We start from the raw sequence: 12328 nt of genomic DNA on the forward strand, positions 1-12328 counted from the left end.
TCGGGTCTTCAGAGTAATACTTGTAAGTCCCAACATTCCTAGACTTTCTAGTCTAACCTAAACGAAGTTGACTCTAATAATTAATCAGGCGACTCTAAATGAGTTTTGATACTAAAATATGACAACCAAACTTGACATACCAACGCCTGGTGGGTTCCATCGATCTATGCTCTAACAATCTCCCCCTTTATCAATTTTAGTGAAAAAAGTCTATTACATATGGAGATAAACGAATTACAAAGTAACTCATTCTACATATGCTTGATTCTAAGTTTCAACAACACAATATCCTGCACATACTCAAAAAAATAAATGTCGATGTTGACATTTGAATAACAAAATCTTTACCCCCCCTAAATGAAAGCTAGGTAAGTATTCAATCCGAACATATTTGTTATTTCCCTTTTGTAGTATGAAATACCACACAAAATGATGTTATGTTTCTCCCCCTTAGTTTATGCTTTACTCTTTCGTTAGATATAACGTTTAAGCACATATATCATTTCCTAGTGATCATAAATCACTTGTTTACTCCATAAATTTCTCCCCTTTTTGTCACAAAATTGACAAAGAAACAAATAAACAAAAGAGCAAACTGAAAGGATCTTAGAAATCCATACGAATTGTACAACCTATAAGAGTTAAGCACGAAGGCTTCACATACCATTTTAGATAACCAGTACTAAAACCGAAACTACAAAAGTAATCTTGTTTTAGTATGTTATCAAGGAAACAATTGTCCGAAACAATTTTCCCTTAGTTCGATAAATCAACCAAGATAACTTAGTTCTTAATCGAACCGATTTTGTATGTACAATCGCTTATTTCGAAAAGACACAAATAAAGATCAAAATTAAATCAGTTTCTCTTATCAGGTTCTAATTATTCGTAGAATAACTTAGACTTTCCTTTAGACAAGACAAAAACTAGGTTAGTTAACTAGTTTTCTTGTCAAGGACTTCGATTAGACTTGAATAACCAAATCCTGCATTTGATAAGCGTAAATTAAGATCAGTTGTAACTTAGTTTTTCTTATCCGGAATCAAATGGACTAACCAAATGATCTCGTATTTTTGTTTAAAAAAAACAGTAGATACAAATCAAATCATTGAATTGTCATAGTTTTTATTAACCGGAAGCAATTAAAATAAAGATAATCCAACGGGAATATAACAATCGCACCGAATTTCGTTAAGCAAAAACAATTGATACCAAACAATAAAGAAGATACCAAATCAATAAGTCAAATAGAATTGACATAGTTTTTTTTAACCGGAAGCAATTGAATCACAATAATCAACCCATACATCATGATGGAATATATCAATTGTACTGAATTTTTTTTAAGCAAAAGCAAAATATATGCAATAGAATCAAGCTTTTCTTAAACAGGAAAACTATTTACTAATAGTAAAAGAATCGTTACCTTGATTTCCGCAACCGCTTCTCCCCAGAAAGATATATCATTTAAGAACCAGTTCAATAATAACCCCCCACCCCACCCCCCCGGTTTGTTTTCATCCTCTCTCAAAAAGAAAAGAACAACAACAAGGACAAAACAACATTTACCAGAGAAGGGTTGATCCGGTTTTAACCATTGTGTGCCAATATAAAAGTTTAAACCCAAAACTCATATGTTATTCTAAACAAAACTTATGTAAACATAAATTAATATCAACATTATTGTGACTTTCACGCATGAGTTTTAATCATATCTCCTTATGATACTTTGATAAAGCCTACCTAAAACGGCTAGAACTTAATCTCGTTAAATCAAAAAGTCACCCAAATCATAAGGGATATACATAATATGAGATTGAAACTTAAAGTTAATGAAAACCAACGTTTATCTCATAAATCGAGAGCACTCATATGTATACCAAATGTTTAGTTTATATAACATAAAAAAACATTAGTGCATGTGACTTACATATGAGCCACACCATCACAACTTTCTTATGATTTTGATATAGCATTCACGAAGATATGATCCAAAGATCGTCTATACTCAAAAGTCATTAACCATAAGGAAGTGAGCCAATATATGAGACTGGAACACAATGGTTTATCTCATAAACTCAAATGCAATACACCATAAATTAAATATTCAACAAAAAATCAAGTATTGCAATTACCTAAATCTTGTAGGAAATGAAGTTAGGAAAACAACGCCAAAAGAATGAGGTCATTCCGAGTTCGGACGAAGAAGTTATGGGAAAACAAGTTTACACTCCTTCGTATGGACTAGGCATGGACCAGTTATACCTTGACTCCTAACATAGGCTAGGACCGGTTCTACCATGAATCCATACTCAAAACTGTTTTAGCCATAACTTTTGCATATGATGTCCGAATTAAGTGTTTTTTGGCTCATTTTAACCGTATAAACAAGAGATACACATATATGACCTGTATATATCAACACCACAAACTCATAATTACAGTTTCTATCAAATTATCAATTATGGATAGAGAAGGTATAAGTAAAGAAAAGAAAAATCTCCCTGAGATGTCAAATAGTCATATAATAACCGAGAGGTCATGTGCTCAGTTTCGTGTGCTTCATCACCTTTCATAAGATTGAGCATGTGAGAGCATATCTCGGTTGAACTCACCAACCGTTGTTATCTCAAGTTTGGTTGTCATATTTTAGTATCAAAACTCATTTACGCTTGATTATATAATAGAGTCAACTTCGTTTAGGTTAGAATAGAAAGTCTAGGAATGTTGAGATTACTCTGAAGACCTGAAGAATGTGAAGAAGTAATGAACTACAACGACGACGACATCCTTCCACTTGAGGTTAGTAATATGACTTGAACTAGTTTCAATTCTTAACGTATCTTTCAAGTCGTGCATATTGAAAACATAACATGTGAAGTTGTATATATTGAATATTATACTCTAATGATGTGACGTGATCATAATAGTATGATCATAGTATTAAGGAATTAGAATATGAAGTATGAAGCTTATCTTTTGAACTTCGTAGATATGACATCGACATAATCTTGTAGATAGTTTTATGATTATTTGTATGGGTTATGATGAAGATTTCATCCTAGGAAACAATGTTTTACATTGTTTAAAGGAAGTATATTCATGAACTTGTTTCATAAATCGAAAGGGAAATCAATAGGTTTATTGGTCTTGATATTCATTGTATATCTTTGGATGACCAATATGTGTGAGTTGGTAGAACCTATCTTAACTCAGGTTACGTATCTTGGTATAACCGATCACAATACCTAGACTTATGATTTGGTATGAATGGTCCTGGTAATTGGTGTAACTGATCCTAAGTAATCACAATGATATGGTATGATCGTTCCTTGTAAGTGACTGATCCTAGTAATTGGTGTGACCGATCATAAGTGTTGTGTGACCGATCCTTGTAATTGGTGTAACCGATCCTAGTGACGGGTGTGACCGATCACAAGCAGATACCGTGTTTAGGTATAACCAATCCTAGTGATTGGTATAACCGATCTTCACCCATGTATGTGACTTGGTAAGGCCAATCACAAATAACCATTGTGATTTGGTATGACCAATCACATAGTAGTCTTGAAATACTGGCAAACTAATTCTGAACTTGTTTGGAAGTATGGTAGAAGCGATTCCAAGAAGCAAATCCATGTAAATATGAAATACAAATTTGTAGTGAGAAGATGTCAACATACTTTGAAAACGAGCAGTAACTCTTATCATTTATTATTCAAATATATTCCTAGGTACTCAAGGTGATCATGTGCCGAAATAAATTAAGAATCTTTTAATTACTAGCAATTAATGTATAGCTCTAGAAAATAAAAATTAGTTACTAATTGGAGATTTTATATTGAGGATTTCGGAAATATTGTACCAACATTTATTGGAATCATGAAAACGGGGCATTCATTGCATATCTTGAGAATGTTTTCGGTTTAGGAAATTCCTTGGTGTCCAAACATCCTTGGTATATAAATACTTAAGTTTGAATTTCTATCGAACTATCCTAAGAGCCAGGAAAACTTCATTTCTTGTTGTTTCTGGTGGAGTCGTCTATTCGGAGAGGAAAGTATCATAATTAGGCGAAATCTCTTACGACCGCTCGTTTAAAGACTTATGTGGGATCAAAAATCTCTACGAGTACCGTTGGTGGGAAATTAGATAATTGCAGTGTTATTAGTTTTCAATTTGATATGATTGACTAACAATTGTTGAAATTTTGATTGCACCCAGTTTATTTATTCTTGAGAATCTTCTTTTCTGATATAAGATTCAGTCAGACTAGATCAAAGTATCGACAAGATCTTTAGAACTAGTTTTAGATCTAAATACATCTTATGATAATTTATTGTTAACAGACTCCGTTCTGTGCATGATTGATCACAAGAGATTCAATTGGTGTTGTGGAGGTATATGAAGGCAATAAAAGATTTGAAGACGAAGAAGAATTCTTATTAGTTTTCGTATCTTGTGGATTTAGTGCACAAACCTTGATCGGCTGGGATCCAACTATAATCGACTTATCTTTGATAAATCTGATTGATTAGTTACGTGAGATCGACATTCTCTATATTTTTATTTGTGATGTATATTGATTGAGTGCGAATATATACTTGACTATTTCAGTAGTTATAGTTAGATTGATCTAACCAGACATATGAGTTTATTAGATTAAACGTAAGATATCCTATGTCAACGACTCATTTATATCTTGTATCAAGATTGATTAGAGTGGTTACCAAACAGATTCTTCCTTTGTTGTTTGGAATACGATCCAAAGGACTTGCTATCACGCGCGTGACTCTAAAATTCGAAGGCGCAGGGATACCGAGGGAACTAAGTAGCTAGGGGTAGTCTGCTTGGTCTCAACTATACGAAGTTGGTATTATATATTGTATAGCGGATTAATTCTTAGAGTATTCAAAACTGAACTAGGTCCCGGGGTTTTTCTGCATTTGTAGTTTCCTCGTTAACAAAATCTTGTTGTTCCATTTACTTTACTTTTTCGCATTATAATTGTTTTATTATAATTAAAGTAAATTGCACTTTACGTTATCTCCGCATACTTGATAGTGATCCTACAAAGTTTGGTTATTACCGAACCTATTATCAAGTACACACTTGTTGTTGTATTGTCTCGATCTTACATCCATAGTCAATCACACAAGTTATCTTGTTGTTGTATTCTCTCGATCTTGTATCCATAGACGATCACACGAAGTGTGAACTGAATTGTCATATTGTCTCGACTCTGTCTATAGACAATCACATTCGGTAGAGGACTTATAGGTTGATAAATAAAAGATAGTGGTGTATTTGGCTACCCTCATCTTTTCAATTGGTATCAGAGCGGGCAAACATGAAAGATCTAACGATCTATGTTTGGTGTGATCCAACCTATAAATTATGGGTTAAGCAAAGACTAAGAGAATGCAGAAAAATTCAAAAGACTCAATTAACGTACCGCATGATATGTGCTCAAAAGAGGATCTCTCATCAATTTCATGTTGCTTAATTGAAGATATCCTAACAAGGTATTACTGAGCTCTATGCTTGAAATTCCTGGAGGACGGTCAAGTGAAAAAACCTCCGAACTGGAAGAGTTGGGAAGATAATTTGTTCATTGTTATAATGAACTTCTTTCAGCACTTGAAAGTGAACAACTCGTAACTACCATATATGAAAATCTTGGTAAGGAGCATGATCTGTTGAAAGAAAATCTCTCTCAACAAGTACTATGTCTCGAAGAAAGAGTAAGTGCTGAAATTTATCAGGTAGAAAATGATGAGAAAGAAAGAGATGTAAGTCTCAAAAGGATTCATCTCTTGGAAGAAGAGCTTGCTGATTCTAATGCAAGATCTAATTCTCAACAAGAGTGCTTTAAGAAGAAAGAGAATAATTTTTTATCCCATATAAAACACTTAAAAGATAGTCTTAATTCTACTTTTGATAAGAATAAATCATAAGCTAAGTCGAAAAAATTTAATGATATCACAAACCAATTATCTTCTTTGTTGAAAATAGGAAGAAGTCATGGTGATATACGTGGCTTGGGATATGAAGGTTGTAATACCTTAATATTATAACAAAGAGATAAAATTTGTCAAATCTTCTAGTCTCTCTACACAAACGGAGGTCTCTAATGTCAATGACACTCGTTGTAAATGTGAAGAAACTAATGATGACAAACCAACAATTGATGATCAATCAAGTCAGGGACTAAAGAAAAGCTCTTTCACAAAAGAGAAGAAATAAAAGCCTCTAGAAGTGCATAAAAGGAAAGGGTCATCTCAAGAATATCCACAAAAAGTTTACAACAAAAGTTATAATTTTTATAATACTAAACATTGTTATTATTGTGGTAATAAAGATCATTTGCAAAGAAAATGTAAGATTCGCAGGATGCAAAATGCTCTTCGTTTTGTATCAAAGGAATTGGAAAAAGCTTCGTTTCATACGAAGAATTTTGATCCCTGTTTCTCAATAAACAGACAAAGGAACTACTACCCTAGTCCATGGTTTGTTCAATATACTCTAAAGTCACTTAAGAAAGGGTACAAGAAAAATGACTTTAAAAGAGCAAGATCTGCTGCTTATCCTTTAAAAGGAACAATTTCGGAAGCAAGTTTGAATACAATGATATATCGTATCTCAATAAATGGAAGAGGAAAAACAGTCATAAATAATGCACTGTCACTTAAAACAAATTTCTTTTTGCCCAAACACTATTTTGTTTTTTAGAGATTTGTTTGAACAATATGGGTAATTCTATTTGTTCCCTGTTAACAAAGATTTCCGAAAAATCTACAATTAATTCGAATAAAAAGTTTCTTTTTATAAGAGGTCAAAGTCTTATAAGAATCCAACTTGTGTTCGAATCTTTCATGATTTCCTCGGAATAACTATGAAAGACCTAAATAATGTTATATCAAATCTGATATACTCTTGTAGATTTCAAGATCTTTTAACTAGAAAAACTTCATATAATTCTTTTTATTGAGAATGAGAAATTTTACAGTAAATTTGTTGGAGAATACCATGTTCAACAAGTTGAAGATGTCTTGGATACCTCTAATAAGGGAAGATTCGAAGTCTGTTCTGAATTATGCTCGTATCAGATTATACCCTCCCTTACGGAAGTTAGTGCAACTAGTCTTTTTGAAGGAGTTCTTGAGATAATTGGAAGAAAATAACTCCTGAAAGAATTATCCTCAATTGCCCACAACGAAATCATTTTTCATGCTCTATGTTGGGCATCATAAAGAGATTTCCATGATCTTCAAATGATTAGATTTCACTATGCCAATCTGAAAATTTTTGAAGAAAATCTTGATGAAGTCATGGAGACTGAGGAAAACAAAGATGAATAAGATCTAATCAGAAAATAAACATCAATGTATTGATTTATCTCGATATCTTTGTATAAGGTCTATTTTGAATAAAACTACCAATTATATTATTTATGAATAAAATTATTATTTTATAATTTTTGTTTCATGTGATAGTTTCTGATTACATAACCTGTGAATGAATGCTTATATTTTTGCTATGTGTTTTCGGTTTATGAGATGCCTGATTTCGGTTTTTATTAACCTTAATATTCGATCTCATGTGGTGAAGCCCTTATAATTTGTGTGGCTTTTTGATTTAGCAGGATTAAGTTCTAGCCCATGTTGGTAGGCTTTATCAAATGACCATAAGGTGTTCCGATTGAAACTCATATGTGAAAAGTCACGATATGTTTAATCAATTTGTGTTTAACATAACATATATATTTCGAGTTTTCAACTTTTGCTATTGGCAAACATTAGTTAAAACTGATTCAACCTTTCTCTGGTAAAGGTTGCTTTTATCGTTGTTCTTTTGTTCTTGCGAGAGGATGACAACACACAGAGGGATAGTTCTTATTTGAACTTGCGCTTAATGATATATCTTTATGGGGAGATGTGGTTGCGGAGATTGAGGTAACGATTTTATTTGTTAGTTAATCGTTTTCCTGTTTATATTGCATATATTTTGCTTTTGCTTAACAAAATTTCGGTAAAATTGATATGTTCCATTATGTTGTGTATGGATTGTTTATGTGATTCAATTGTTTCCGGTTAAGAAAAACTGTGTCAATTTATTTGACTTATTGTTTGGTATCTTCTTTATTGTTGGGTATCAAGTGCTCTGCTTAACGAAATTCGGTGCAATGCGGTGTTGTAATGTTTGTATTTTTTCAATTGCTTCCGGTTAAGAAAATAATTGTGCAAGTCAATTTATTTTGGTTTGTATCCATCGTTTGAGGCTTAAGAAAATACGGGATCATTTTTTTAGTCCAATTTATTCCGGATCAGAGAAACTAAGTTAATTCTGATCTTAGTTATACTTAACAATTGGAGGATTCGGTTATTCAATTTTAATCGAATGCCTTGACAAGAAAAACTAGTTAACTAATCTAGTGTTTGTCTTGTCTAAAGAGAAAGGTCTAAGTTATTGTCTGAATAATTAGAGCCTGATGAGAAAAATAAAGTTAATCCTGATCTTTATTTTGGTCCTATCGAAACAAGTGATTGTACATAGCAATCGGTTCAACAATAGAATTAGGTTTCTTAGTCAATTTGTTAGACTATATGGAAAATTTCTTCTGGCCATTGTTTCATTGATATCATATTGAAACTAAATTCCTTTTGTAGTTTTTGTTTTAATATTGGTTAACTAAAATGGTATATGCGTGCTTAACTCTTATAGGTTGTATACAAGTCTTTTAGATTTGTAAGATCCTTTCGGTTTGTCCTTTATTTGCTCGAACCTTTGTCATTTTGTGACAAAAAGGGCGAGAAATATATGTGAAAAAGCGGGGGTTTAACAACCACATCCAACAATTCGTTTGGCAATCTGAGAGGACTTATGATGAACACTCAAGTGTGACACATTTTCACCCATAAATACATTAGCTGGGACTCATTTTATCACTATTAAACTTGTGTGTAGGTGTTTTTTTTGGAAATAAATATTTTTAGAAGAATCAGCTCGAAAAGTTGTTAAACGCACCCCCGGAGGGCATTTGCTAAGCGGACTCTCACTGTTGGTTAAGGGGACACCTTCTTCTTCACGGTTTAAGTAATTATTTTTGGCAGGAAAATGGTGTTAAGCTGCGTACATTTCTGGAATTGATTTCCACGAGTTTTGGTCAGATATTCTCTCGATTTTGGATTCTTATCTCCCTGTTAGGTCAAAACATTGATTGTTCACGTTAAAAAAGGGACGAAATCTGTTGATTATCGTTAGACAGGGAAGAGAGAATAACTCGGGTGTTCTGTTATATTTGGGAGTTATATGGAAGGAAATGGAAAGAAGATATTCTGTTTTGATTTGTTATTATCCTGAAGATAGTTCAACAGCTCATATACACGTAACAGAAAAGGGAGGGAGAATAAAATCTCCATGATTTGGCAGAGAAGTCAAAAGAAGATATTTTCGGGTTTAAGTGATTTGATTCTCTGAGTTATAATAGGAAGTTACATAGGATATTCTTTTAATATTTGCGGCTGTCTAATGGGGGTTTTTGGGATGAATCAAACAACTCAGAATCGCGTGATAATAATGGAAAATATTCCCGTGGAGAATAATGGAGTAAAGAGAGAATATTTGCGCATTGAACAAGAGATATTAGGTGTTGCTGAGACTATATAATGATTTTACTGGAGTCATAGATGGGCATCGAGAGTTGGGGAGAAGAGTAGAGGATTGCAGAGCAGATTTTTCTGCTGCTGCAGAAAAGAAGAAGAAGAAGAACATACTACACTTGTAGTCTGTCGTTTAGAACTGTCACTGTTTTTACGAGAACGACAATTTTCTGCGACAGAACAAAACAATTGTTTTCTATAACAGTTATTGTAACAGTTTTGTAACGGCTTTACAGCGTTGCGAAACTCAGTTTTCTTATCTTTTCACCTCTTTTAATCACTTTTGAGTAATAAAAATGAATTTTGAGCGTATCTACAATACGAGGAGTTAAACCCCTTCATTGGGTCGACGGATGAATCCGAATTTCATATATGGGTGAATTTATTATATTCTTTTTATGACTTTTGCACTTATTTTAAATTGATTTATGATTTGAATTAATTAGTTATTATTTTATTTGATGGGTCATGCTTGCTTAAATGTTTGATGTCCCATTCTTACGATTTATAACTAATATTTTGAGACTCTACCTTGGAAAAAATAAGAGTCCATGTTTTATTTATTGAGCTATAATTGCTGAAGAATAAATAATTGAACCTATTGATATGAATTCGGTGAAATCCTAGTCACGGTAACTCTCTCCTTTGTTTATTATTTTCTTTAAATCTTTAAACTTAATCTTCACAAGTCTTAGAGTTCGAATCTTATTTACTACGACAACAAATTAAAAATCAAATCAACTTACTCCAATATACTTTCTAGAGAATCAACTAGAGTCAGACTCAATCTAGATAAAAGTATATCAAAGAGTTTAATATCTCTAACTCTTAATTCAATCTGCAATCATCAAATAGAAATCTGCGAGCCCGATTGAATATAAGAGGAGTAAACATGAACAGTACCAAAGACCAATAATGTTCAAGTGTCAATCAATGTAAATCAACAAACAAAAGTTGGATATTCTAATTGATTGATCTTAATGCCCAACCTGTGATATTTCAATTATATAACAAAATATAATGCAGAAAAGAAATAACACAGACACCAGAATTTTGTTAACGGGGAAACCGCAAATGCAGAAAAACCCCGGGACCTAGTCCAGTTTGAACACCACACTGTATTAAGCCGCTACAGACACTAGCCTACTGCCAATGAACTTCGGACTGGACTGTAGTTGAACCCTAATCAATCTCACACTGATTCAAGGTACAGTTGCGTTCCTTACGTCTCTGATCCCAGAAGGATACTACGTACTTGATTCCCTTAGTTTATCTCACCCACAACCAAGAGTTGCTACGACCCAAAGTCGAAGACTTGATAGACAAATCTGTCTCACACAGAAAAGTCTATAGGATTGAATACATCTTTCTCCCACAGAAATACCCAAGAGTTTTTGTTCTGTCTTTTGATAAATCAAGGTGGACAGGAACCAATTGATAAACCGGACTTATATTCCCAAAGAACAGCTTAGTATTACCAATCACCTCACAATAATCTAAATCGTAAGATGGCGAAACTAGATGTTGTGGAATCACAAACGATGAGACGAAGATATTTGTGCTCACGTTTTATCTTGCCTATCGGAGAAATTAATCTCGAGTAAATTTTAGATAAGATAGTACTCAAATGATAGAATCGGGCAAGATCAGAACACGCAACTACAAGAGATAGTTGTGTCTGGCTTCACAATCCCAAAGAAGTCTTTCAAGTCGTTAACCTTCAAGGTTTAGGAAAACCTAAGGTTAAAGGAGAATCGACTCTGGATTCCAACTAGTAACACACAGGAGGTGTGGGGATTAGGTTTTCCAGTTGCTAGAGTTCTCCTTTATATAGTATTCAAATCAGGGTTTTCACTCTAAGTTACCTTGGTAACAAAGCATTCAATATTCACTGTTAAATGAAAAACCTGATTCAACCAAGCTAATATCTATCAACCGTTAGATCGAACTTAGCTTGTTACACACAAATGAAATGTACCCTCATTTAGGTTTATGTAACCGTACCCAAACGTAGACACCTATGTTGGCTCAACTATGGTCAACCGAAGTTAGCCATATGATAACTCTCATATCAACCATATTCATCTTATCCATAACTAGTTCAAATGACTCAAATGAAACTAGTTAAAGAGTCATTCAATTGCTACATTCTCATAGAAGTATACAAGAACACAACCGAAACAAAATCTGTTTGATTCACTCGAATCAATTCATGAACATTATAGCCACATTTTTCAAAGATTGCATTCCTTATTATATAAATGTATAAGTTCATGTACACATCCGATTTTAGAAAGTAACCCACTCAAGCACGCAAACGGGTACGCATACTTGAGTAGCCGGACTTGAGTTTGGTTACGCCAGTACGCGTACGAGTGCGCATACTTCAACACATTCCAAACTCCAGCAGATTTTCACGGACGTGAACTTTCCGCCGGTATGCGTACGGGTACGCATACTTGCTCAGACATCAGTAACCACCAGTACGCGTACGGGTACGCATACTTCAGGTTCCCGATTTTGGACTTGTACACTAATGTGATTAACACACTATGTTTATATCCAAACATGGTCACATGGTTCGAAACTCTTTATTTCAATGATTGAAACATTCTTAGAGGACGTTATATAGTTATTGTTCACAAACTATTTTTCGTCAAAACGAT

This window comes from Papaver somniferum, chromosome 2 (genome assembly GCF_003573695.1).
Source record: "Papaver somniferum cultivar HN1 chromosome 2, ASM357369v1, whole genome shotgun sequence".
Taxonomy (NCBI): Eukaryota; Viridiplantae; Streptophyta; class Magnoliopsida; order Ranunculales; family Papaveraceae; genus Papaver; species Papaver somniferum.